The sequence below is a fragment of the Physeter macrocephalus genome, chromosome 1 (genome assembly GCF_002837175.3).
Source record: "Physeter macrocephalus isolate SW-GA chromosome 1, ASM283717v5, whole genome shotgun sequence".
NCBI lineage: Eukaryota > Metazoa > Chordata > Mammalia > Artiodactyla > Physeteridae > Physeter > Physeter macrocephalus.
In genome coordinates this window covers 53,310,386-53,336,170 of record NC_041214.2, presented here as the reverse complement: position 1 = coordinate 53,336,170, position 25,785 = coordinate 53,310,386, and the positions used below count along the sequence as shown (strand labels likewise).

At 41.5% G+C, this 25,785-nt stretch overlaps 1 long non-coding RNA gene and 1 pseudogene across 1 annotated transcript; one reads left to right on the top strand and one right to left on the bottom strand.

The window, feature by feature from the left end:
• Nucleotides 1–3,523: 3,523 nt before the first annotated feature.
• LOC102978117 (60S ribosomal protein L35a-like) lies at nucleotides 3,524–5,172 on the bottom strand (annotated as a pseudogene).
• Nucleotides 5,173–18,309: 13,137 nt separating this feature from the next.
• LOC129391759 (uncharacterized) lies at nucleotides 18,310–25,564 on the top strand. The gene is made up of 3 exons (XR_008616434.1): nucleotides 18,310–20,028; nucleotides 22,394–22,723; nucleotides 23,129–25,564. It is a non-coding gene; the product is annotated as an uncharacterized lncRNA (long non-coding RNA).
• The last annotated feature ends 221 nt before the right edge of the window (nucleotides 25,565–25,785 follow it).

Genomic DNA, 25,785 nt, shown 5'->3' with positions numbered 1-25,785 from the left:
TCTCCTTCCCACCCTCCTTATCCCACCCCTCTAGGTCACTATTAACATTCCAAGGCTGGAATTTAACCAAGACCAAGGTAACACCCATTCTGGTCAGGGTTCTAGAGTGGCACTCTCCAATAGAGCAGCCACTGGCTGCATGTACTTATTGCAATTTAAATTAATTACAATTGAATAAAATTTAAAATTCAGTTCCTCAGTCACACTTGCCACCTTTCAGGTGCTCAATGGCCGCATATGGCATATTAGGCAGCACAGAGAATATAGAACATTTCCATTGTCACAATGGTCAATGCTGGTCAATGCTGCCCCAGAATTTATACTATCATCAAGTGAAGAGCTGGCGCAACTCCACCATGTCACATGGTACAGCTTAAATGAATAGGGGAGGGTCAGCAAGAGAATGCATGTCAATCCCAAGCCACTTGTCATTCAAGAAAGATATGCTCCTATTTACAATAGCCAGGACATGGAAGCAACCTAAGTGTCCATTGACAGATGATAAAGAAGATGTGGCACATATATTCAATGGAATATTACTCAGCCATAAAAAGAAACGAAATTGAGTTATTTGTAGTGAGGTGGATGGAACTAGAGACTGTCATACAGAGTGAAGTAAGTCAGAAAGAGAAAAACAAATACCATATGCTAGCACATATATATGGAATCTAAAAAAAAAAATGGTTCTGAAGAACCTAGGGGCAGGACAGGAATAAAGACGCAGATAGCACAGGGAGATCAGCTCAGTGCTTTGTGACCACCTAGAGGGGTGGGATAGGGAATGTGGGAGGGAGACACAAGAGGGAGGGGATATAGGGATATATGTATACGTATAGCTGATTCACTTTCTTATACAGCAGGAACTAGCACAACAATGTAAAGCAATTATACTCCAATAAAGATGTTAAAAAGAAAGAAAGAAAGATATGCTGGCTCAGACCAGGCACAGCTGGACACAGCCTGGCTTGTGCTCCAGGAGAGAGAGTCTCCTTGGCTCTCCCTTTTGCTATGGACTTTGAGATTTGAGACCAGGCAGTAGAACCTGACCGATGGTATGACTGGAGGCATTTATGGTCAGGAGGCCTGGTAGTGGAGATGAACTTCCTGTCAGCTGAGCAGGCGGGCCAGGAGTGAAGCTGAGCCATGGGAGTCCCAGGGAAGGACCCCTGTGTCAGCAGCTTGGATCGTCCTTCCTAGAATTTCCAGGCACTGTCTCTGGTGCTAGAAAGGATGAAATGGGTTATTTTTCTTTAACCATTCTACTGGTACTGTTATTTGCTGTTGTTATTAAAATAGATGTATTTGTTGCTTTTCATTTTTTAAGACACAGCCATGTCTGACTGCGTCTTTTTTGTTGTTGTTGTGTTAAAATACACATAACATAAAAATTTACCATCTTAACCATTTTTAAGTTCAGTGGTATTAAATATATTCATCTTGTTGTGTAGCCATCACCACCATCTATCCCCATAACTCTTTTCATCTTGTAAAACTGCAGCTATACCAGTCAACAATAACCTCCCATTCTCTCCTCCCCCAGCCCCTGGCAACCATCATTATACTTTCCATCTTTATGATTATGATTACTCCATATAAGTGGAAACATACAGTATTTGTCTTTTTGTGACTGTCTTATTTCACATAGTGTTATATCTTCAAGGTTCATCTATGTTGTAGCACGTTGCTGAATTTCTTTACTTTTTAAGACTGAATAATATCCCACTGTATGTATAGACCACATTTTGCTTATCCATTCACCCACTGATGGACACTTGGGTTGCTTCCACTTTTTAGCTATTGTAAATAATGTTGCTATGAACACGGGTGTACAAATATCTGTTCAAGACCCTGCTTTCAATTCTTTGGGGTATGTACCCAGAGGTGGAATTGCTGGGTCATATAGTAATTTTATTTTTAATTTTTTGAGGAACCTCCATACTGTTTTCCATAGTGGCTGCACCATTTTACATTCCCACCAACAGTGCACAAGTGTTCCAATTTCTCCACATCCTCGCCAACACTTGTTGTTTCCTATCTTTTTGATAGTAGCCATCTTAATGGGTGTGAGGTGTTTCTCCTGGCACTTTTTTGGAATACTCTAGTTTAAATATGTCCATCCAAAACTGACCACAAAGCTGACCAGTCCAGGGTTACCTGAGCTTAAGCTGTCAGTAGGGTTTGCTGCAGCCCATCACTCTAAAAGGACCTATTACACTAGTGGCCAGCAAAACCACACACACACACACACACACACACACACACACACACACACGCACACGTTTTAAAGAAGTTGTCATTTAACAGAGGAATGTGACCATGGTTAAAACGTTCAAACAGTATAGAAGTATGTAAAGTGAAAAGTAAATCTCTTTCCACTGCTTCTCAATCCCCAGCGTTCTACCATCAGGAGAGAAACACGGTTGACCTGTGTATCCTCATGGAAATTTTCTATTCACTTCCTCACACACCCTATTTTATACCACCTGCAAACTGATCAGGAAGACACAATAAATCTCATACATTTTGTATTTTAAAAATATATACATGAGGGCTTCCCTGGTGGCGCAGTGGTTGAGAGCCTGCCTGCCGATGCAGGGGACACGGGTTTGTGCCCTGGTCCGGGAAGATCCCACACTCCGCAATGGGAGAGGCCACAGCAGTGAGAAGCCCGCGTACCGAAAAAAAAAAATATATATATATATATAATATATATATATATATATTTATATATATATAAAATATATATATACATACATATATATGTGTGTGTGTGTGTGTGTGAATACACACAATTCACTCCTACGTTGTGATCTCCCCCCATGTTGTGGGCTCTCAGCTAACAAGCTAGTGCGGTCACCACCTGTGGGGTGTGTCTATATGAACCTATGTATATATTTTACACAAATGAAAGCTTACCTTATACATTTTCTGTATAAGTAAGATACAGTAAGATACACTTACTTTTTTTTTTTAACCTTTTAAAGATATCACAGTGTGATGGGTTAATTTTATGTGCCAATTTGACTGGGCCATGGGGTGCCCAGATATTTGGTTAGACATTATTTCTGGGTGTGCCTGTGAAGGTGTTTCTGGATGAGATTAGCATTCGAGTCTGTAGACTGAGTCAAGCAGATTGCCCTCCCCAGTGTGGGTGGGCCTCATCCAGTCCATTCGGGGCCTGTGTAGAACAAAGTGTGAGGTAAGAGAGAATTTGCTCTCTCTGCCTGTCTTCAGCTAGAACATGCATCTTCTTGAATACTTGGACTGGAACCACACTACCAGCTCTCCTGGGCCTCCAGCTTGTAGATAGCAGATTTTTTTTTTTTTTAACATCTCTATTGGAGTATAATTGCTTTACAATGTTGTGTTAGTTTCTGATGGCAGCTCTTTTAACGAATCTTCATAAAATTCATCATCTACTCTCACTGTCCTGACCTTAAGCTGCTTAACATTTTTGTCTAATTAGTTTTCTCTCCAAGAATGGCTCTGACCTTTGCTAGGGTGATCACCTTAGAGAGGACGCCCCTGAGGCCCCACGAAAGGCTCCTTGGGGAGGGGAGAGCAGCCTGTCAGTGACTCGAGGAGTGGGTGGCTGCCTGCACGCCTCAAGGGCAGGTCGGGAGGAAGGACCCTAGGTGTTGCCCCCATTTCAAAATTCGACATTCCATTGCTTGGCCCTTGCAACATGTCAGAATTGGATATCTTTTGTTTTTCAAGAGAACCAATCCACGATTTTATTTAGTTACTTTTCAATAAGTTTAAATCTTTGAGGGGATACAGCATTGCACAGATTCTATGTGCAATGGCCCTAGCAGGAAGACCATTCTTAGCAGTTCAGCAGGAACTGCCACTGTTTCCATGGGCACAAGTTACCTTTCTCCAGATTCCTCTGGTTTTGTTTGGTTTGCCGCCAGAAGTCACTCTGTTGCGCTTTATGCACACGCCTCTTGCCCAAATAGAGTTCGGTTTCATCTGGGGGCATAAACACTTTCAGTTTTAAGAAGAGCTGTGTGCTCCTTCTGGTTGCAGAGACCTCCCTTATAGCCAGCAAAAGTGGCCCTAGGCCCCAGCCTCCCCAGGGGTTACTGCTGTAGAAGTCCCGTTGCTGGCAGGCTTCCACAGGCTCCAAGATGGTGAACAGAGTGGATTTGCTCTCTTTTGATAGGGTAAGAATCCCTCTCTTCTAATTAGAGAAGAACAAAGTACTTTTTAAATATAATTTGTTGCAAAATAAACTATTTTGATTGCTGAATCCAAGATGCAGTGATACATGTAGTCCTAAATCTTACTCAGATTCCCTAAAACCAGCTTTAATTTCCAGAAGGTTGATACCATATTATTTTGTTGGTACCATTTATTATTTTGTGGCGAAAAATTAACACTACAAAAAAGTAATAGCTCCACTAAATAGTTCTGCCAGAGAAAACTCACTTCACTTTTTTAAGATTTGAAAGACAGCATATCAGTTTACATGGACATTGCCTCAAAATTCATAATTAATCCCCAAATGATGTAAGTGAAAGTTTTGCAGGTCAGTAAGGAGGAAAATAGAAATGAATTTCATTAAGAATTATGATTGCTCAAAGTATGGCCTGAAGCCATGCCCTCTCAAGCTCTGTAGGATCGTGTCCTCAGGCAAAGTGGAGTTGGGGTAGGAGAGAACACAAGCAGGACACCACCAAAAAGCACCCTGGGGTCTAGCAGGATGCGGCAGTTATGATTTAGGAAGCCTCAGGCCTGTTGGGTCAGCAACAAAAATATTTAGCCCTCCTGGGGTGCTTTTGAAACCTTAGAAGCTCCTTAAAGCCCCACCATAGGCCCAGGGCACCGAGTTGCTGAGAAAGGTCACCGCTACAAATACTGTGTAACCTGAGGTCCCGGTGGACAGACTCGGGGGAAGGAGACGCCAACACTGAGTGGGTGTTACAGTAACATCCTCCTCACTGAGCTGCCAGCATCCTCCTGTGCCTGTTCCTGTATGTTCACAGCAGGGCAGCCAGAGTGACCCTTTCCAGACACTTCTCATCGTGTCAGGCCTCTGCTTAAACATTCAGGCCTCATGTCACTCTTAGAACAATGACCACATCCTCATAGGGTCTTCAGGCCCGTTTCTCCACCTTCATCGTCTGTTCCTGCTCCCACGTACCAGCCTTCTATAAGCTCCTCAAGCATTCCATGAGGGCATTTTGCTGCCCTGGAGCTCTGTACAGGCCGTTCCCTCTGCTGGGAACTCTCTCCCCTCACCTTTCCTCTGCCTTGTCTCACACTTGTGCTTCAGATCTCAGCCTAAAAGTCAGTTCCTCCATAAACTTCCTGCCCCAGGCTAGTTTGCCTCTCCCAGCACCAAGTGTCTTTCCTTCAAGAATTTATCACAATAGGGCTTCCCTGGTGGTGCAGTGGTTAAGAATCTGCCTGCCATTGCAGGGGACACTGGTTCGAGCCCTGCTCTGGGAAGATCCCACATGCCATGGAGCAACTAAGCCCGTGTGCCACAGCTACTGAACCTGTGCTCTAGAGACCGCAAGCCACAACTACTGAAGCCCGCGCGCCTAGAGCCTGTGCTCCGCGACAAGAGAAGCCACTGCAGTGAGATGCCCGTGCACCATAATGAAGAGTAGCCCCCGCTCACTGCAACTGAGAAAGCCCGCGTGCAGCAACGAAGACCCAATGCAGCCAAAAATAAATAAATTAATTTGTTTATTTTAAAAAAAAAGGATTTATCACATTATGCAATTATGCAGGCATGTGCATGATTATTGATCTCCACAAGGGCAAGGCCCGTTTGTTTTGCTCACCATGTTATTTCCTAATGCCTGGCACAGGTACCTCATAGGCTCTCAATAAATGCTTCATGCATGAATAAATGGTAGAGTGCTGTCCCATCCTTTATAAATGTAAGATTGGGGTTCACTCCCCACCACTCCAGCACAGGGTATAATCAGCATGCAGATTTCTATCACAAATACACTGAAGGTTTCCTCGTATCTTATCCTCTAGGATTTAATTGTATTTTGATTACTTCAATTCGTGTACCTCTGTCCTTTAAAGACAAAGAAAATCATCACAGACTCATAATGGTAAAGGGGACATAGTTATTTTGACTGGATAGTTTAAATATTAGGCAAATGTTAAGCAGTCCAGTCAAGTTAACTGAGCTTCCTAAATTTTTCTACTGTTAGAGATTATCTCCCTGCCCTGGAAGTCTAGTCAAATGCCACTTAAATCTTTATGCACCCTAATAGACAAGGAAAATTTCTCTTTGCTTTTCATGTACTCTCCCTCTGACTGATGGTCTGGGAAGTGAAGATCAACCAGATGTAGTTGCAGCATCTTCCTCATTCTTCATGAGCTGTCTCTGAGTAGTTGATGGATGCTATGCCCTCTGTTCTCTGAAATAAACCACCCCCCATTTCTAGCTTAATTCCTTTATTTAAAGTGGTTTCTCTTCTTAACTTCTGTGTAGATGCCATGGAAAAGGCAACTTTGAAAAGAATTGTAAGGATAAACCAGCTCTGCCAAATATTAAATACATTATAAGGCTATGATAACTGATGAGACTAGAGCCAGGATTTCTGCTTCAGTAGCCATGTCCTTTGGGCACCAGAGTAACTAAAGCACTGGAAATCCCGGACAGTGCTGGCCAGGGCTGTGATCCCTCATGGCTCCTCATGGGGTTCCCCACTTGACCCACTTGAGGCTACCTCTAGGCCAAGGCACCCCCTTAAGGATCACAGTCTCAGCCTGAGAGTGCCTAGCTTCTCCTGGCCTTTCTGGCCTCACTTGTTTCCTGGTCGCTATCCCTTTTATCCTCTGAGTGAAAGCCCTGCTCTCTTCTCTTCCCTTACGGTATCTGTGGTTGGCCTGTTGGGAAGGCCCTCAATTGCCCTTTCAGTGATAAGCCCCAGTTGTCATCAACTGACAATCAGTCCTCAAGGGCAAGTGGTGTCCATTCTTCATCACACCTGATAAGTCTCATCTTTACTCCAAGGAGAGAAGAGAGGTGTTACCTCTCAGCCCTAGAGAAATTTGACCTCACACCCAGAATGGACCAAGCTCTTTACCATCCACAGAGAAAAAGACAATGAAAGTTGAATATTCATTTAAAGAGAAAGTTTATATTCTGCTTTGCAGACTATAATCCATTTAATACTCACAAATATCTCCAACATACACACACAAAAAAGGTGATTACATTTTTTTATATTTAAAAAACTCCCCTTGGAAAAAACACTCATTGTAATTTGTATTTTGTTTAATGTTCAATTTACTAAACCTACAATTTTAATAAACAAAACTTTGAAAGTCAAATTTTCTTATACATTCAAGCAATGATCATATACTTATATTACCATAAATTACCTAAGCTACAATTGAAATTTTAGCATGACTCATTTTTGAAAACTACAAACACAATGACTACGGAACCCTTCAAACTACTCTAAATTCTCAACCCAATTCATTTCCTAATTTTTTCTATACTTCCTAAGCCTTCTCTAAGTTATACAAAATCTAGTACTACTTACTACAATACCTTTCTAGTATTATGGAAATTTTGGTCCAAATTTGGTTGAACCCACTGTTTTTGGAGAGCCAGCTGTAATCATGGCCCAAGGGAAGAAATAAGTGGGTGTGTGTTACTGTTCTCCTACTTGTTACAATCAACCCAAAATTAAACACATGTCATCTCATTCATTCTTCTACTGTGACCTCCTCTTCATTCATCTTATATTAACTTTTCTTTTAAATGTTATTAACTTTGTACAAATTCAACAATTCCAACTATAATTACCGTTTTCTTTGTGATGTTTATATGGTCAAAGGCAGGTGGGAACCTCCCCGGGTCAACTCCTGTGTCCTTTCAGCACAACTCCGGAAGTCCTGGAAATCATTCTTGCTTTGCTCCACATATATCCTGAGGTTTGCTCTGCCCTGGACATGGACTCAGCTACCCTCTGGGAGTCCTGTTTCCTTGTAGAGACCAATTCTGGGCAGAGGGGGTGCACAAGAGAGTGAGTGTGGGGAAAAGTGCCTCCACTGCTTTTCTCCATCATTAGCAGTGCTAGCAGGAAGTGTCTTTAAGGACTTTCATTACAATAAGGTGCTCTGATTTAACAGATATTGTTGTAACCCACTTTTCTCTTCTTTTTTTCTGTCTTGTAATTGTTACCGTTTATTATTTTTTTAATTGGAGTACAGTTGTTTTACAATGTTTTGTTTTGTTTTGTTTTGCGGTGCGCGGGCCTCTCACTGTTGTGGCCTCTCCTGTTGCGGCCTCTCCTGTTGCGGAGCTCAGGCTCCGGACGCACAGGCTTAGCGGCCATGGCTTATGGGGCCCAGCCGCTCCACGGCATGCGGGATCCTCCCGGACCGGGGCACGAACCTGTGTCCCCTGCATCAGCAGGCGGACTCTCAACCACTGTGCCACCAGGGAAGCCCGTTGTGTTAGTTTTTACTGTACAGCAAAGTGAATTAGTCATATGTATACATATATCCCCTCTTCTTTGGATTTCCTTCGCATTTAGGTCACCACAGAGCACTGAATAGAGTTTTCCCTGTGCTATACAACAGATTCTCATTAGTTATCTGTTTTATACATATTAGTGTATATATGTCAATCCCAATCTCCCAGTTCATCCCACCCTCCCTTTCCCCACTTGGTGTCCATACTTTTGTTCTCTATGTCTGTGTCTCTATTTCTGCCTTGCAAACCTGTTCATCTGTACCATTTTTCTAGATTCCACATATATGCGTTAATATATGATATTTGTTTTTCTCTTTCTGACTTACCTCACTCTATATGACAGTCTCTAGGTCCATCCATGTTTCTACAAATAACCCAGTTTTGTTCCTTTTCATGGCTGTGTAATATTCCATTGCATGTAGGTACCACATCTTCTTTATCCATTTGTCTGTCAATGGGCATTTAGATTGCTTCCATGACCTGGCTATTGTAAATAATGCTGCAGTGAACATTGGGGTGCATGTGTCTTTTTGAATTATGGTTTGTAACCTACTTATAGTGTGAGATTTCATTCACCACCATGTTATTTTCTTTTCTACTCTTTCTTTCCTCAAGGCAACTGTGGCTGAGAGAGCTTATGTAATGGGTCCCAGGTGACATCATCAGTAAGCAGCAGACGGTATTTCTAACCTGGTCGAATCCCAAAGCTCATATGCTCTCTGTTACACAGCGCTTTGTGAAACAGAAGCTATGGTCCTTTGTTCATTTATTCCATCAATCAGTCCTTCCATATAGCTTAGGACTTGTCTTCTTTCTCCATCCTCTGTCAAGGGTTATAAGATGATCTAAGTATGTCTTGCCATTCTGGACACACTACCAATGAGGAAGAGAAAAAACGGTTCCTGTGATTCTATCAAAATGAGAAAGAGTTCTTTTTAAAATTATTTTTATACCTTTAAGAACTATTCTCTCAAGGCAATAAAGTTACCTTATGTTTCAAGGTCAAGGTCGGGATAAAGAGTAGAGTATAAGTGAACAACAAAAGAAATAACCTGGATAGTGCAAGCCAGCAGAACAACAGTTAATGAGGATTCAAATCTTGCTGAGCTCTAAATTTCACAATAAACGACTTGCTTCCTCCTTATACAGTTGGCCTAATGATCAAAAAACAGCCCATTTAAAGCTCTTATCCCAGCACCTGGCATAGAGCAAGTGCTCAAAAAATATTATCGACCATTAGTAGAGTTACTTCTTTCTGAACCAACCAGCTTATGGAACACCTACAATATGTACAGTATTATGATTCAATCTGGGGGTTAGTATAAACAAAACAATCCTGCCTGTCACATAATTAAAATAATGATTTCAAGAATTAATGTTGCTGATAAAAATGTTTATAAAAGTCACAAGGTGCTATTCTGAGTCAGAGGAAGAAGATAGGCTGGCAGCAGGTGGGGGTGAGCCAGCTCAGAGGAATGGGAGACACTTGGTGTGCTTCAGTGGCACCCTTCTACCCGTCTCTTTCACAGCCTGAGAAAAATAAATGAGTCAAAAGTAACTGAGCTCAGAACTGTGGTGGATTAACATAGACTAAAGGTACATCTTTATTAAATATTAAGTCAGATGGTTTAAGCATTTAAGATGTCTTGCCTTCATCAAGAAGTCAAAGGGCAATCTTGTTTTTAGACCTAAAAAAGACTTTATCTCACCCCAATCCTACTTCCTCCAAATACATCACACTTTAGTTATTAATACTTAGGTTTCTTCGAAATTGAGTTATTTGTAGTGAGGTGGATGGACCTAGAGTCTGTCATACAGAGTGAAGTAAGTCAGAAAGAGAAAAACAAATACTGTATTCTAATACATATATATGGAATCTAAAAAAAGAAAAATTGTCATGAAGAACCTAGGGGCAAGATGGGAATAAAGATGCAGACCTACTAGAGAATGGACTTGAGGACACAGGGAGGGGGAAGGGTAAGTTGGGACGAAGTGAGAGAGTGGCATGGACATATATACACTACCAAACATAAAATAGATAGCTAGTGAGAAGCAGCCGCATGGCACAGGGAGATCAGCTAGGTGGTTTTTGACCACCTAGAGGGGTGGGATCGGGAGGGTGGGAGGGAGGGAGACGCAAGAGAGAAGAGATATGGGGACATATGTATATGTATAACTGATTTACTTTGTTATAAAGCAGAAACTAAAACACCACTGTAAAGCAATTATACTCCAATAAAGATGTTAAAAAAATTTTTTTAATAAAAAAAATAAAATGTGAATACTACAGTCTAAAAAGAAAACTTAGGTTTCTTCATTCAGGGTGATTATAGTCCCAAATGGGGGTCTACTAAAGTCTTCAGTGGCCTTCCATCTGTAGGGCTGCTGGATCAAAAATACTGTAATCAGCTCAGTAGGGTGTAGTAATAAGTAGATGAGAAATTTGGAAAGTCCCTGTCCTACATATTATAAAATTTATTTTGTGTAAAAGCAGAAGGAGAATCCTCAAACCACTGGTACACAGCAAATCTTAGTCAAAGCTGATCTCATTTTCTGTAGTGGCACAGATAGATAATAAATAATTCCTTTTAGTTCCTAATTTCTCAAATACAGAATAAGTTGGCTAAGATAGCTGAGCAGCCTAATTAGTAGCTGCAGCCAACTCAATAGAATTTTTAAAAAGATAATTTTAAAATATTATATATGACTGAAATCTTTCTATCAAGCTCAAAAGTAGTGTTGGAAATAGGTGCTAGAATAAACACTACAATGAAAACCTAAGCTTATACTGTTAATATATTTTTTCCCCTTGTAATTGGCACTTCTGTGTCATTTGACCAGGTGTTCAATGAGAGAGTCACCTCTCAAATTTCTAATAAATGTAGCACAAGTTTTGTAACTCTCTGTGAACCCTTCCATGAAGAGGGGGCTAGAAAAACTATACACATAAATATAAGTGATTCCCCCAGGACTATGGGTGTCCAGCGAGTTTGTCATCTTGTCTGCTGCTATGGATGAAGAAGAGTAAGTCTTTCACATGAAATCAAATCCCCAAGCTTACTCACAGAAATAGGAGTCACGTTTACATTATTCCCAGAGCACAGGAATCCTGATCCAAAAAATTAAACCGAGTGCAAGGCAGAAATAGAGACACGGATGTAGAGAACAAACATATGGACACCAAGGGGGGAAATTTGGGGGGGGATGAATTGGGAGATTGGGATTGACATATATACACTAATATGTACAAAATAGATAACTAATAAGAACCTGCTGTATAAAAAAATAAAATAAAAGATGTTCAAAAAAAACTGAAAACACAAACAAAAAAAACAAAAAATTAAACTGAGAGCTAGTCTGGGACTCCAAAAGCCCTTCAATCTAAGAAAAGGCAGACTACCCTGTAAGGATACCAGAAAGAATTAGTATTTCAAAAATTTGGAATAATCTGACCATGTACCCAATGTTAAGAACATATTTTTTTTCCTGTCACACTTAAAACATTTATAAAAGTTGAATATTTACAAAAATTGACCACTGAACAACAACAAAAGGAATCTCAGTAAGTACAAAAACTCAGTACCACCAAGAAAATACAATCAAAAACAAATTTTTAAAATGAATCAATGTATTTGAACAATAAGAAATAGTTTTCTAAATATTTCATATGTTAAAGAATAAACCATTATAAAAATTACAAAATATTTAGAAATGGGTGCCATTCTATATGTGGAATGCAACAATGCTTAGAGAAAAAATTAGATATAGAAAAGAAGAAAAATTAAAAGCTAATGATCTAAAGCATACAGTTGAAGAAGTTATAAAAATAATAAAACAAGGTAGAAAGAAGGAACTAACAAATGTAAGAACAGAAGTGAATGGAGTAAAAGCAAAGCTAACTAACTAAGTTTAATAAAAATCAAAAGCTGACTCTTTACAGACCTGTAAAATGGATAAAGTTCTCCAAAATTAGTCAGTAATAAACAAGAAAAGGCACAAATCAATAGTACTAAATACGAGAATTAAATATAAATAATGATATGGGAAATTTTTTTAAAATTTCATGAAAGCTGTGAACAATAGAACAATAAATAATTAGATGCAGTAGACAATTTTCTAGAAAAATATTAAAAAATCAAACAAGAATTTTAAAAGCCTGAAAAGATCTATAAACTTCAAAAAATAAGTCAAATCAGTAATAAAAAAAAATTCAACAGCTAAAAAAAGGCAATGAACTTTTAAAATGGTTCAGCAACTTGGGAAGACAGTTTGGCAGTTTCTTGCAAAACTAAACATACTCTTACCTATGATCCAGCAATCACGCTCCTTAGTATTTACCCAAAGGACTTGAAAACTTATGTCCACACAAAAACCTGCACATGGATGTTTATAGCAGCTTTATTCATAATTACGAAAACCTGGAAGCAACCAAGATGTCCTTCAGTGGGTGAACGGATAAACTGTGGTACATGCAGACAATGGAATATTACTGAGTGCTAAAAAGAAATGAGCTATCAAGTCATGAAAAGACATGGAAGAAACTTAAATGCATATTATGAAGTGAAAGAAGCCAATTTGAAAAGCTGCATACTGTATGATTCCAACTATATGACATTCTAAAAGAGGCAAAACTATGCAGACAGTAAAAAGATCAGTGGTTGCCAGGGGTTGGAGGTAGAGAGGGATGAATCAGCAGATTGCAGAGGATTTTTAGAGCAGTAAAAGTACTCTGTATGATACTATAATGGTGGATACATGTCCTTATGCATTTGTTAAAACCCATAGAATGTACAACACCAAGAGTGAAACCTAATGTGAACTATGGACTTTTGGTGATAACGATGTGTCAACATAGATTCATCTGTTGTGAACAAATGTACCACTCTGTGAAGGATGTTGATAACGAGGGAGTCTGGGAGGGTGGGGAGAGATGGAGTTTATGAGAACACTCTGTATTTTCTGTTCAACTTTTCTGTGAACCTAAAACTGCTCTTAAAGAAAAATTCTATTTAAAAAGAAAAAAAAGCAACAATCCTTGATAGTTTTCCAGATATTTGAAGAAAGATAACAAAATCTTAAATAAGATGTTAGCAAACTAAATCCAGCAATGTATTGAAACTTAAAAAATAAAAAATAAAGTAAGGTTCTTTGCCAGAATGAAACAATGGTTTAGCTGCAGAAAGTCTATCAATGTAGGATCCAGTTAGCATGTTAAAAAAGGAAAAATACATAATTATTTCCATAGATCTAGGAAACTCATTTAACAACTTAAAACCCATTTATAATTAGAAAATAAACTCTTAGCAAAGTAGGAATAGAAGGGAAAGCTTATGACCTCATAAAAGATGTCCTCCAAGAAATTACAGCAAACATTATACTAAATGATGAAACATTGGAAATGTTTCCTCACAATCAAGAAAAATTCAAGGACTTTCAATATCAGCTCTTCTATTTAACCCAAGGTTTCAGCCCCCACAGTAAGACCAGAGGTGAATATAAAATGTGTAATGGTTGGAAAGGAAGAAAAAGATCTTGCCATTAATTGCAGACAATATAATTGTTTATGTATGTATTTGTTTTCTGTTGCAGGGTAATAAATTATCACAAGTATAGCAGCTTCAAACAGTACACACTTATTACCTCACAGTTCAGTAGAATTTTGTTCTCTGCTCAAGGTCTCAAAAGGCAGAAATCAAGGCAGTGCCCTGTTTCTATTCTCAGTTGGAGTTCAGGGTCCTTGTCCAAGCTCATGCAGTTGTTGGCAGAATTAAATTCCTGTGGTTGTAGGACTGAGATTTCCATCTCCTTGATCGTCTGGGAGCTGCTCTCAGCTCCCAGAAGCTGCCCGCAGTCCCTTGCCACATGCCCCGCACTATGACAGTGTACTTACTCAAAGCCTCCAGGAGAGTCTTTCCTTTCCATGGGCTAAGACTGAGTCTTGTATGATATAACAATAATGGGAGTGACTATCCCATCATCTTTGCCGTATAAAATAACCTATTCAAAGGAGTGACTAGTCCACCATGTTCACAGATCTTGCCACACTCAGTGGAGGAGATTACATGGGGGTGTATAGCAGAAGGTGAAAATCTTGGGGACTTTCTTAGACTTTTGCCTACCACAACATAGAAAATCTAAGAGATTCTTTAAAACTATTATACCTAACAGGACATTTTAACAGGTTGCTAAATATAAAAGATCAACAGATAAAAAAACAAAAGTATTTAGACAAGAGTCAACTAATAAAAAATGTAATAGAAAAGAAGTTTCCAATCTCAATACAAAACAAAACAAAACCACCAGGTATTTAACTAGGAAAAAAATTCTAACAAAAATAGTACATTATCCAGGGGAAATTATCAAATTATAATGAAGGACATGAAAATGAAGTACACCTAAACAAGCAGACATATCTACCACAGTCACAAATGGCAAAACTTAATATTTTTGTTTGTTCGTTCTGTTGGGTTATCTTTGGCTGGGCCACGCACCTTGTGGGATCTCAGTTCCCCCACCAGGGATGGAACCCAGGCCCACAGCAGTGAAAGCGCCAAGTCTTAACCACTGGACCACCAGGGAATTCCCCAAAACTTAATATTTTAAATAAGTCAGTTCTCTCCAAATTAATCAATAAATGCCATGCAAGTCCAGACAAAACCCCAACAAATTTTTTTCATAGAACTTATCAAGTTCATCCTCAGATTAATAGCAAGTAACAAAAGGAAAAGTACAGCTAAGAAAAAAATTGAAGAAGGAGGAGGAAGAGAAGGAGATGGGGACTCACACTTCTGGATAATATAACTTACTAAGAAGGAGACACTAAAGTAATGAGTGCCAGGTGTCTGTAAAATAACAAGCCCAGATAGACAAATCAACCAAGGAACACATTTACATGCAGGTCCCCACACGTGTGAAAATCCCATTCATGGCAACTGTGGCATTACAGTTTAGACCAGTGAATGATGCTGGGACAACTGGCTATTGATTGGGGGGGGAAATCACTTTTTCACCCGCACATACAAAATTATGGATACTAGAGACCCAATGCGGAAAACAACATCTTAACACATGTAGAAGAAAATAAGAGCCTATTTTTATGACATCGGAGTAGGAGAGGAATTTCTTCAATGAGATAAAAGCACAAACCGTGAAAGAAAATCTAACTCTGATTACATTAAAGTGTAAAACATATATAGAACAAAAGTCAGCATACATGAAGTGAAAAAAGCAATCCATAGACTGAAAGAAGAAGTTTTCAATACCAATACTTGACTACGTCAACGGGGCTCCACCGCTTGCTTCCACTGGGTTTATCAACAGAGAGCCCAGTGGAGTGGAGGCAGGCAAGTGCTCTGAGGTCAGAGCATCTATCCTCCCCGTATCCGTGGATGTCCCCAAGACTGACTGACTGTCAACCAAAGACCGCAGCTCCTGAAAGAGCCCTCTCCACACAGCCTCACCGTCCCCAGATTTCTCCTCTGCTCCACTGGCTTAGGGGTCCAAGGGCCCCACTGTTAGTAGCCCTTATGGTTTCCTTAAACCCTGCCCACACCTTATGTATACTCGCTTCTGATCGCCCAATTTAAGTTGGCCATCTGTTCTCCCCTGGGACGCTGACTAGTAAACCTGGTACAAATGCTGCTGTTAATGTGGTGTAGTCCTCGTAGGCAAGTTACTTAACCTGTCTGACTCCAATTACTTCATCTATAAATGGTGCAGCCGTGGGAATTAGTTAATATGACTTACATAAGCTCCGCAGCACAGCATCCAGCACATGAGCAGACAGTAACAGTTGCTATTGCTGTCGTAATGGTGGTGGTTATTACTGATGTTACTGCTAATATTTCTTCATTGCTACCCAGTGATGTGAGTAGTACCTAACCACAGCTGGGCAAAAACACCAAAGCTGAACCTGAGACAGGATTCCTAAAACATAGTTTGCTATTCGACTTAAAGAACTTCCCAGAGTTTTCCTAACGTCACCATCATAATAAATGTTGAACACTCTTTACGAGGTGGAATTACAGAGAGTTTTCTTCTGTCCACTTATGATGCATGGGCCAGTCCAGTTCCTCTCTGGCAACAAAAGAAGTCTTCACTATTTGCAAAGCCAGTCCCCACCAATCACTCACATTCCCCAGACACCTGCAGGTGTGTCAGCCACAGCAGTCAGCGATGCACTTGCAAATGCAGGTCTCCTTAAACAGCAGCCGACACAAACGAGTGGTGGAGGCCAGCCAGCACCCACTCCTGCACCTCTGCTGGCTGCAGGCTTCATGGGTCAGTTCTTCCAACCAATGACCATGACATTGGTCCTTACATACCTAATGACACTCATGTCCAGACAGATTCAATTTTATATACATATTTGTTAAATACTACAAGTTACGACACAGAATAAATGCTTTAATTGTTATGACGTATTGAGCTATTTGAAAAAAATTATGCAATGGGAATTGTGGGTAAACAATGTAGTAAACACTTGGTTACCTTGCCCCATGGAGAGGGAGGGACATTCTAAACTGGAGGGACAGTTGAATGTAGGAGGGACATTCAAATCATGTATATCTCTTAATTTTATTTTTATAGCTTATTTACTCCACCCTAATTATATTTGCATGTTGTCTAAGATCTGTTGCAGTGTTAGAGACTTAGACTGTGTGAAGGGTAAAGGAGGGGACCTTCCTAGGGTGATGGACATGCTCTGTATCTTGATTGGGTTGCTCATTATGTGGATCCATACATTTGTCAAAACTCTTGGAACTGCACATTAAGACCTGGGCATTTCTCTGTAGGCCATAGCTCAGTTGTAATTGAGGTTATAGGAACAGGTAGAGGAATAGAAAAGTTAAAACACAAGTTCTAAGAGGATACATTTGAAAGTATAATATATCCCACGGTACCAATTTCTTTATGTGACAGAATAAAATCTTGGAATACTAAGCAAATCGATCTGAACTCCCCAGGAGTTTACTAAATAATTTCTGGTGAGAGGAGGAGACTCAGAGACCTGTGAGTGACCAAAGGGAGTCAATTGACCATTAGGGCTTTGCAGGGAGTAAACCGCCCACGTAATTGTAGGGTCAATGCCTCAACTATCTGTGCTCATTCAGGTGGGGTTGACGTGGTGACACCCTCACCTTTTTGGGAAAGGCTTCAGCCCCTAAAGTATCTTTATTTTTCAGGAGCATATGCTCAAAGTCATTGTGGTTTATCCCCAAGGGCCAAAACACAGTGAGATGGATTCCTAGGTGGCTGAACAAGAAAACTACAGATTATTGACTGACAGCTTGTTGTTACTCTAAAAGGATGTCTCGGTGGTGTGCCCCAGGGCTCTTTGTCAAACATAATCAATAATTTGGATGAGAGCATAGAAGAAGTGTTTACCAAATATTCAGAAGTCACACGCAGGGGTGAGACCACCAATAAGAGACGCTACATGCTCACAATTCACATCACCTGAACAAGAATGATGCCTGGGCCCAAGCCAGAATGTTAAACTAGAATAAATTAAAAATCAAACTGCCATTAGTTCGAAAAAGGCAACTGCCAAATCCAGGGTGTGAGCAGGGAAACCAGACTTGAGGGAAATAAGCCCTATGGTTTTAATTGACCACATGTACGGTTATGAGCCAATGGTTGTACAGTTGGTTACAAATTGACTGCATTGACAGGTCTGCTGAATTCAACACTATTGTCTCTGTTTCCAGGTGCTGCATTTTACGAGTGACATTGACAAGCTGGAGTGTATCAGAGAGGAGGATCAGGATGGGAGGAGACACCTCATTCTACTACCAACATTTTAGGAAACAACATTGCTTAGCCTGAAAAAGGGTAGACAGGTACAGGTTAGGCCCTTAACCATCCTGATTTGCCCAGGACTGAGAAGGTTTCCAGACACAGAGCTTTCAGGGTTTTGTTTTGTTTAAAAGATTTTTTTGATGTGGACCATTTTTAAAGTCTTTATTGAATTTGTTACAATATTGCTTCTGTTTTATGTTTTGGTTTTTGACCACAAGGCATGTAGGATCTTGGCTCCCCGACCAGGGTTCATTGGAAGCTGAAGTCTTAACCACTGGCCCACCAGAGAAGTCCCAGAGCTTTCAGTTTTAAAGCTGGGATAATCCTAGGCAAACCAGGACAAGCTGTCACCCTAGGTCGAGGTGACAATGGGGTAAGAGGTACCAGGACATACGACTGCTGATTTCCAAATATTTGGAGGGGCTTATTCTCAACGGCCCTCAGGCAGAGCTGAACTCAAGGTAAGAAAGGCCCTGAGATTCCCAGGGAGCTTTCTCAGGAGAAGGAACAGCACAGGGCAGGTGTGCATGAGGAGGTGGTCATGACTCCTGGGGTATGAAAACCCTTTAAACACACACGCACCAGAAAATTCATCATGGTCACCACCTCTGCATTCAGTGATGCTTTTATTATATTAATATATTATATATCATTCTACATATTAATATATATTATTCTATTACATTAATCACAACAGCATCTTGATACATTTGGAAAGTAGGAGACAAGATTTATCCTTTCTATACAGAATACTCGGCTCCCAGCTCCCATGCAAGTGCTCCAACCCCCTCGCCACTTCCGAGTTTGCCATCCTCAGGGGAAAGGGTGAGGCTGGATGTTGCTTGAGATTCCTTTCAACTCCAGGGTTCTGTGTGTCCTGGGCTTGGCATCATGCCTGAGCTACAGTACTGCTCAGGAAATGCTGGTTACCACTTCTCATCAGCACCATCAGTGGCAGGAAGCATGCTCATGTCCTTTCCCAATCACTTCTTTTCCTTCCCAGACACCATGCTGCCTGAGGCAGAGCCCTCGCGGGTAACTGAGTAACCAAAAACCTGACAGAGGCCTCGCTGAGTAAGGGGTTTGTTTTCTCACATAAGAGGAAGTCTGGAGATCAGCAGCTGCAGGGAAGTCATTCAAGAGGCAGGCTCCTTCTTTCTTCCTGCTCCAACTTCCTCAGTGTGCAGCTCTTGTCGCAAAGTGGCTGCTGCAACTCCAAGCCTTGCACCTGAATTCCAGGAAGGAAAAAAGGGAAATGGAAGGGCATAAGAGCACCCCAGCTGAGCCAGACCCCTTTTAAAAGCCATTCCTGGCAGCCACATGCAGAAACTCCTTGGATGTCATTGGTCAGTACTGGGTCACACAGCTACTGCTGGCCGCAAGGACATTGCCACGGCATTTAGGGGACACATTGCCACCCTGAAAGACACTGGGGTCTGCTTAGTAAGGGAGAAAAGGAGAACAGATATTGGGTAGGCAGAGAACAGTGTCTGCCTCAGCCACCTCTGGGCATATACACTTGTCACCTCCCTGGCTGTCCCTGCTCCTTGGGGAACTAAAAAAGCACCAGTCCTAATGGCAGGGCCGGAGTCTGCAGCCCCAATAGGAGGGCAAGAATGTCAAGAAGAGAGTGAGTACAGGCTGCCATGCTGTGTCTCGGCAGGGAGCTCCGTGACGCCCAAAGCAGAACTGGTCGGAGTTAACCCTGGGCCCAGGGAAGTTTAGTTTGTGACAACAGCACTGTTGGAAATGGAAAAAGGATTTGGGTAAGTCTTTTTTTTTTTCTCAAGACTGGTGGAATTGGCATAACTGTTAAAAAGAATGTTCTACCAGGACCCTCTCTTCTTAAAACAAAACCAGAATGACTGAAAAGTGAGCCAAGAGGAGGCAGGCCTTGTGCAGAGTGAGGAAGGTTAGTTACATGGTTTGTGCAGTGATGAAGAAACACAGAAGAGCTAGTCCTGGTTAGATGATTCTCCCTGGCTTGCTGTCTGCCAGTGCCTGGATGGTGCCAGTGTGCGTACCTACGTTAACCTGGTAGCTCCCAGCACCTGTCCCCACAGGCACCCAGATGAGAAGGCACGTGAAGCTGGTTTTGCACCACCCCAGCCACAGCTTCCTAATCCAGCCCTGCTTGAAGCCTGGTCCCTGGACCCGAAGCAGCAGCACCTGGGAACTTGGTAGAAATGCAAAACCTCAGGCCCATCCCAGACCTACTGGGATTCTGATATATAGGCAAGTTTGAGAATCCCTAGCCCAGGTCAGTGTCTAATAGCAGGGAAGTATTCAATAAGAGTTAACTGGTCTGTGGTTTTCTACCATATAGCTATCACAAGAGAATTACTAAGCCAGTAAAAAGTTAAATCAGTACTATCTAATAAGTTCAGAAAGAGTTTAGGGTGTTCGATGAATTAGGGAAACTTTCTCTATAGGCGTGCCATTGAATTTAAATTTCTTAAAAAAAATTTTTTTTAATTCTAATCACAGCATCTGTCTTAAAGGTCATAGCAAGAAATGATTTGTTTGCAGAAGTTTATTTCATTACAGTTTTGGCACCAAGTATAGGGATAAGATGTATCCAAAAGTTCTGCATACTCCTAGCTTTGTCATAGCCCCAATTAACGAGACAGGCCCCAATTTTAACATGATATCTGTTATGGGATAAATTGTGCTCCACCCACCCCTCACCCCAAATTCAGTCCTAACCCCCAGACTTTAAAGAGGTGACAAGGTACAATGAAGTCATTAAGGTGGACCCTAGTCCAATATGACTGGTGTCCTTATAAGAAGAGGAGATTAGGACACAGACAGGCAGAGAGGGAAGACCGTGTGAGGACACAGGGAGAAAACGGCCATCCACAAACCAAGAAGAGAGGTTTCAGAAGAAACCAGTACTGCCAAGCCTTGATCGCAGACTTCTAGCCTTCAGAATTGTGAGAAAAATTTTTGCTATTTAATCTACCCAGTGTGTGGCATTTTGTTAGGGCAGCCCTAGTAGACGAATAACGTTATACAAAAGACTCATGATGAAGTTGGGCCTCCCCTGGCACTTATGTGGTGGTAGGCATTTGTGCTGTTCCAAATACTTTCAGCTCCCTACCTCCTGGGGAACGTAATGATACTGTACCTTCCCACCCTCTGAAGAAGTTAGGCATGGCCCTGTGACGTGCTTTGGCCCATAAAAGGTGAGCAGAAGTGACATGTCACTTCTGGCAGGAGCTTCAAGAGCCTGAGGACAGTTGTCTCTGCTCTCTTTCCCCTCAGCCACAGCAAGGAGCAGGCTCCTGAGGAAGCTGTTCTATCAGCCTGCTCCTGGTTGGCCCCCAGCCAACCCAGTAATGGACTCATAGTGAGAACGGCAAGTAAACTTTTGCTATTTTAAGCCCTGAGATTTTGGCATATTCATTATTGCAGGGAACCCAGACTCTCCTGACTGCTACATCAGTTTACTCACCATTTCAAATCTGAGTCATCTCATTTACCAAATTTCAAACATTCAATTGTTTTGTTGAATTCAGATGATAGGCCTATCCATTAAACCATTGATGGGGGGGGAATGGATTTTTTTAAACCTAAAATATGTGATACTTGCATGCTAGTAAGAGGGCACAGGGCTTCTTATAGAAGGTGGGAAGATGTCACTGAGGTTAGTCCCAAGAAAAGACAATTTAGCAAGTCTCCCTGCACTGGGTAGGCACAGCTAAAGGAGGGTACAACCACCGTGTTCCAAACTGGCAGTTCCCTCAGATTATCATCACATTCATCCCACACCGGCATTTTACACAGAAGAAACTGAAGCCAGTTTGGGTGGTTGAGCTGGCACTAGACCTGATTCCTCCTGCCTCTCAGACAAGAGCCCTTTGTGCTAGACTGTACTTGTTTGTCCTTTAAGAATCAAAAGACAAAAATCTCACTCCAGCCAGCAGTAGGACGTCCTTATCCTAAAACCTGGTCATAATTCTATTACCAATGAAAACTATTTTGCACGAACATTTGTTTCCAAAAATGAATATTCCTATGATCCAACTTGTATGCTTTTTTCAGCCTAGGTGTGCAGAACTTCTGAGGAACCTCTAAGAACAAATCCCATTTCTGAGCTACCAGGTCTTCCACCTTTTGTCTTTACCCCAGGTAGCCCCTGGCGCCACTCCAGCCAGCCTCACTGCAGCCCCATGTTTGCTTGCTCAGAAACCCCTTCTGCCTGGAACAGCCTGCCCCTAGATGTTCTCCCAACTTGCTGTCTCTTCTAAGCCCACCACAAATCCAGCCTGTCTTGAATAGTTTCCTGCCTTGAGGATCAACCCACTGCATCATTACCTTCTAAGAAACACAACCAACCTCTGTATGTATATAAATTGTCTAGGCAATTGTGTTATCTATGTATTACTCAGATGATTTACTTATCAGCACTTTGTTCTCACTATTAGATGCATGCCCTGTAATGTACCTGTGGAAACAATGGTAAGGAGGGAAAGAAAAGCAGAATGGAATGTGGGTTTTCTCATATATTGTTGTGTTATCTAGGCTGCCATACGTGGGCAGATGGCTTCCTCTGTGGTTTTGGTTTCCCTGATAACATACTCTATGCAAGTTTGACTGGTGAACAGTAGTGTCATAAACAGTTTCATAAGTCAGTTGCTCCAGGAAGTTTATGGTATACAAATATTAACAACTATTGGAGATTTTTCTTGGAAGACTGTAAAATTCTAAGATTATTGCCAGGAAAAAAAAACTTTAAATTCCTTTATTTCACTCTGTAATGCATATTCTCAAATAGGAAGGAGTAAAGTTTATAATTTCAAGTTTAAATATTTTTTGCTTGGGAAATTAAAACAGTCCCAATTTGTAATTTATTTCACATCACAGTTTACAGATCAGCGAATAGAATGTGAATTCATTCTCAGAATGGCAAACATCCTGTCTTAAGGGAGTGATGGAAAAACAAAAGGCCATGCCAAGTTCACCAGAATATGTATAACTGGTCTACAATGATGTTGTGTTCTTAACTAGCGTGACATGCCAAAAATGGGGGCTTACTTTGGAAAATTGCAAAATCCAATACATGCAATACTGACTGTGTTCATTTCATTACATTTTATAAAACTGTCTGTTGGCAATTGTGTGTCAGAATGGGCTTGTCAAATCTTTGCAAGAGGAGGAGTTTTGTTTTTTTTTTCCTCAAAGCTACACAATCTAAATTACTTTTAGTTTCAAATGTGAAACATGCTGGATTTTTAAAGAATTGTTTCATGCCCACAGGTAAGTGGAGCAGAGAATTGCATAACAGTTCTATTCATCTGCTCAAGCTTGGCAATAACTCCGCATCAAGGGTGGTCCAGCAGAGAGGCTGTCCACACTGTGTGCTTTTGCTAAGACCAGTGTTGAGATCTGTATGTAATTTGAGTACAGGCTTCTGCTTTAGAAGCCACCAGTTTCTGGTTAGCCTAAATGCTACTCACACAGTGTCCTAAGGCTGTCGAGTTCCTCCTGCACCAGAGTTGGCCCACGGGGACCTAAGTCCACTCAGGTTTATTGAGATGTGGAGAGAGTGCCCCCCACAATACAACTAAGACTTTATTACATTCTCCCATGGCCCCCATGTTAACCAGAATTAAGTGCCACTTTCACTAGTGGTGCCAGAGGCAGCCTGCCACTCTCTTCCAAAAATTAAATCTTTCAATTTAGTACTAAAGATTGAGTGCTTCCTTCAGTATTCTTATCTCGAAATAAGATAATCCCAACTTCCCTAACCACAAAGTCATAAGCCTTAATTAGCTTTGTTGCTGTAACCTAAACCCCTCCAGTCCATCTTGAATCTCTCTGGTTGTGGCACACACAAGATGGTGCTTGGGGAAAGAATGGGCCAGACCTAAGTGTGAACCCCTTCCCTGACCCCTCTAGGGATGCAACCTTCGGCAAGTCACTTACCTCTCTCTGGCCCCCAGTTTACCACTCTAAATTGTGGGGATTAAATGAGATAATTCTATTACAGAAAGTACCCAGCATTGTGTCTGAAACACAGCTCCCCAAAATACTACTTTCTCTTTCTTTCCCCAAATCATTATTGTAGTGAAAGTCAGTTGTCTATAACTACGTGTCTAATGTGATCATCACCATCCACAAGTGGCTATGTATATTTAAATCAATTAAGATTAAATATGATTTAAAATTCAGTTCTTTGCACTAACCAGATTTCAAGCATTAAGTATGTAGCTAGTGGCTACCATATTTGGACTATGTGGATGTAGAACATTTTCATCAGAAAGTTCTATTGGATTGTGCTGGTTACCGTATTCACTTGGATTCAGGCTTCCAAAAACATCCATGTCAGTCTCTACCTACACTGTGTCATGTGAGATCTTTCCTCGGTAACAGGAATAAATGCAACCACTTTGTTTCCTATCACATCTCTTTTTTTAAAAAAAATTTTTTTGGTGTGGACAGTGTTTAAAGTCTTTATTGAATTTGTTACAATACTGCTTCTGTTTTTTTGTTTGTTTTTTTAATTTTTTTTTTTTTTTTGGCTGCGTTGGGTCTTTGTTGCTGTGCGTGGGCTTTCTCTAGTTGCGGTGAGCGGGGGCTACTCTTTGTTGAGCTGAGCAGCATGGGCTCTAGGTGCGCGGGTGCAGTAGTTGTGGCATGTGGGCTTAGTTGCTCTGCGGCATGTGGGATCTTCCCGGACCAGGTCTCAAACCCGTGTCCCCTGCATTGGTAGGCGGATTCTTAACCACTGCGCCACCAGGGAAGTCCCCTGCTTCTGTTTTATGTTTTGTTTTTTTGGCCGTGAGGCATGTGGGATCTTAACTCCCTGACCAGGAATCAAACCCGCACCCCCTGCATTGGAAGTGAGGTCTTAACCGCTGGACTGCCAGGGAAGTCCCTCACATCTCTTTTAGAAAGAACCTTGTCTCCAGTTGTGTGAGTCTCACTAGATTCAGCTAGAAACGCTCTCTCCTTGCCCTCACAGATTCAGAAAACAATTGTCAGCTGTCCCACCGCAACCTAGACCTACATCTAGTGCCCTTGGCACTGAAGCCTCTGCCTTGCCCTTGAGGGTCTGGCGGGGTGTGGGCATGACACTGAAAGCTCCACTGGTCTTGTTCCCAAAGCAAAAGGCCATCTTTGGGGACTTGCTGCAGCTGGTGTGAGCCTCAGGGAGCTTATTATGGGCCCTGCATTGAGGACACGGGGAATTCCCCCATGAGTCCCAAGCACCCTCAAAGGAGAGATCAAGAAGCCAAATGTCTAGGACAGCAGATGGAGTGAGCAGGGCTCTGTTCTTTCCATCACCAGTAAAGTGTCTCCCTCCAGGGGTTTCAGGAGAGACGTTGTGTGCCATGGATACAGGACCAGGTCTCAAACCCGTGTCCCCTGCATTGGTAGGCGGATTCTTAACCACTGCGCCACCAGGGAAGTCCCCTGCTTCTGTTTTATGTTTTGTTTTTTTGGCCGTGAGGCATGTGGGATCTTAACTCCCTGACCAGGAATCAAACCCGCACCCCCTGCATTGGAAGTGAGGTCTT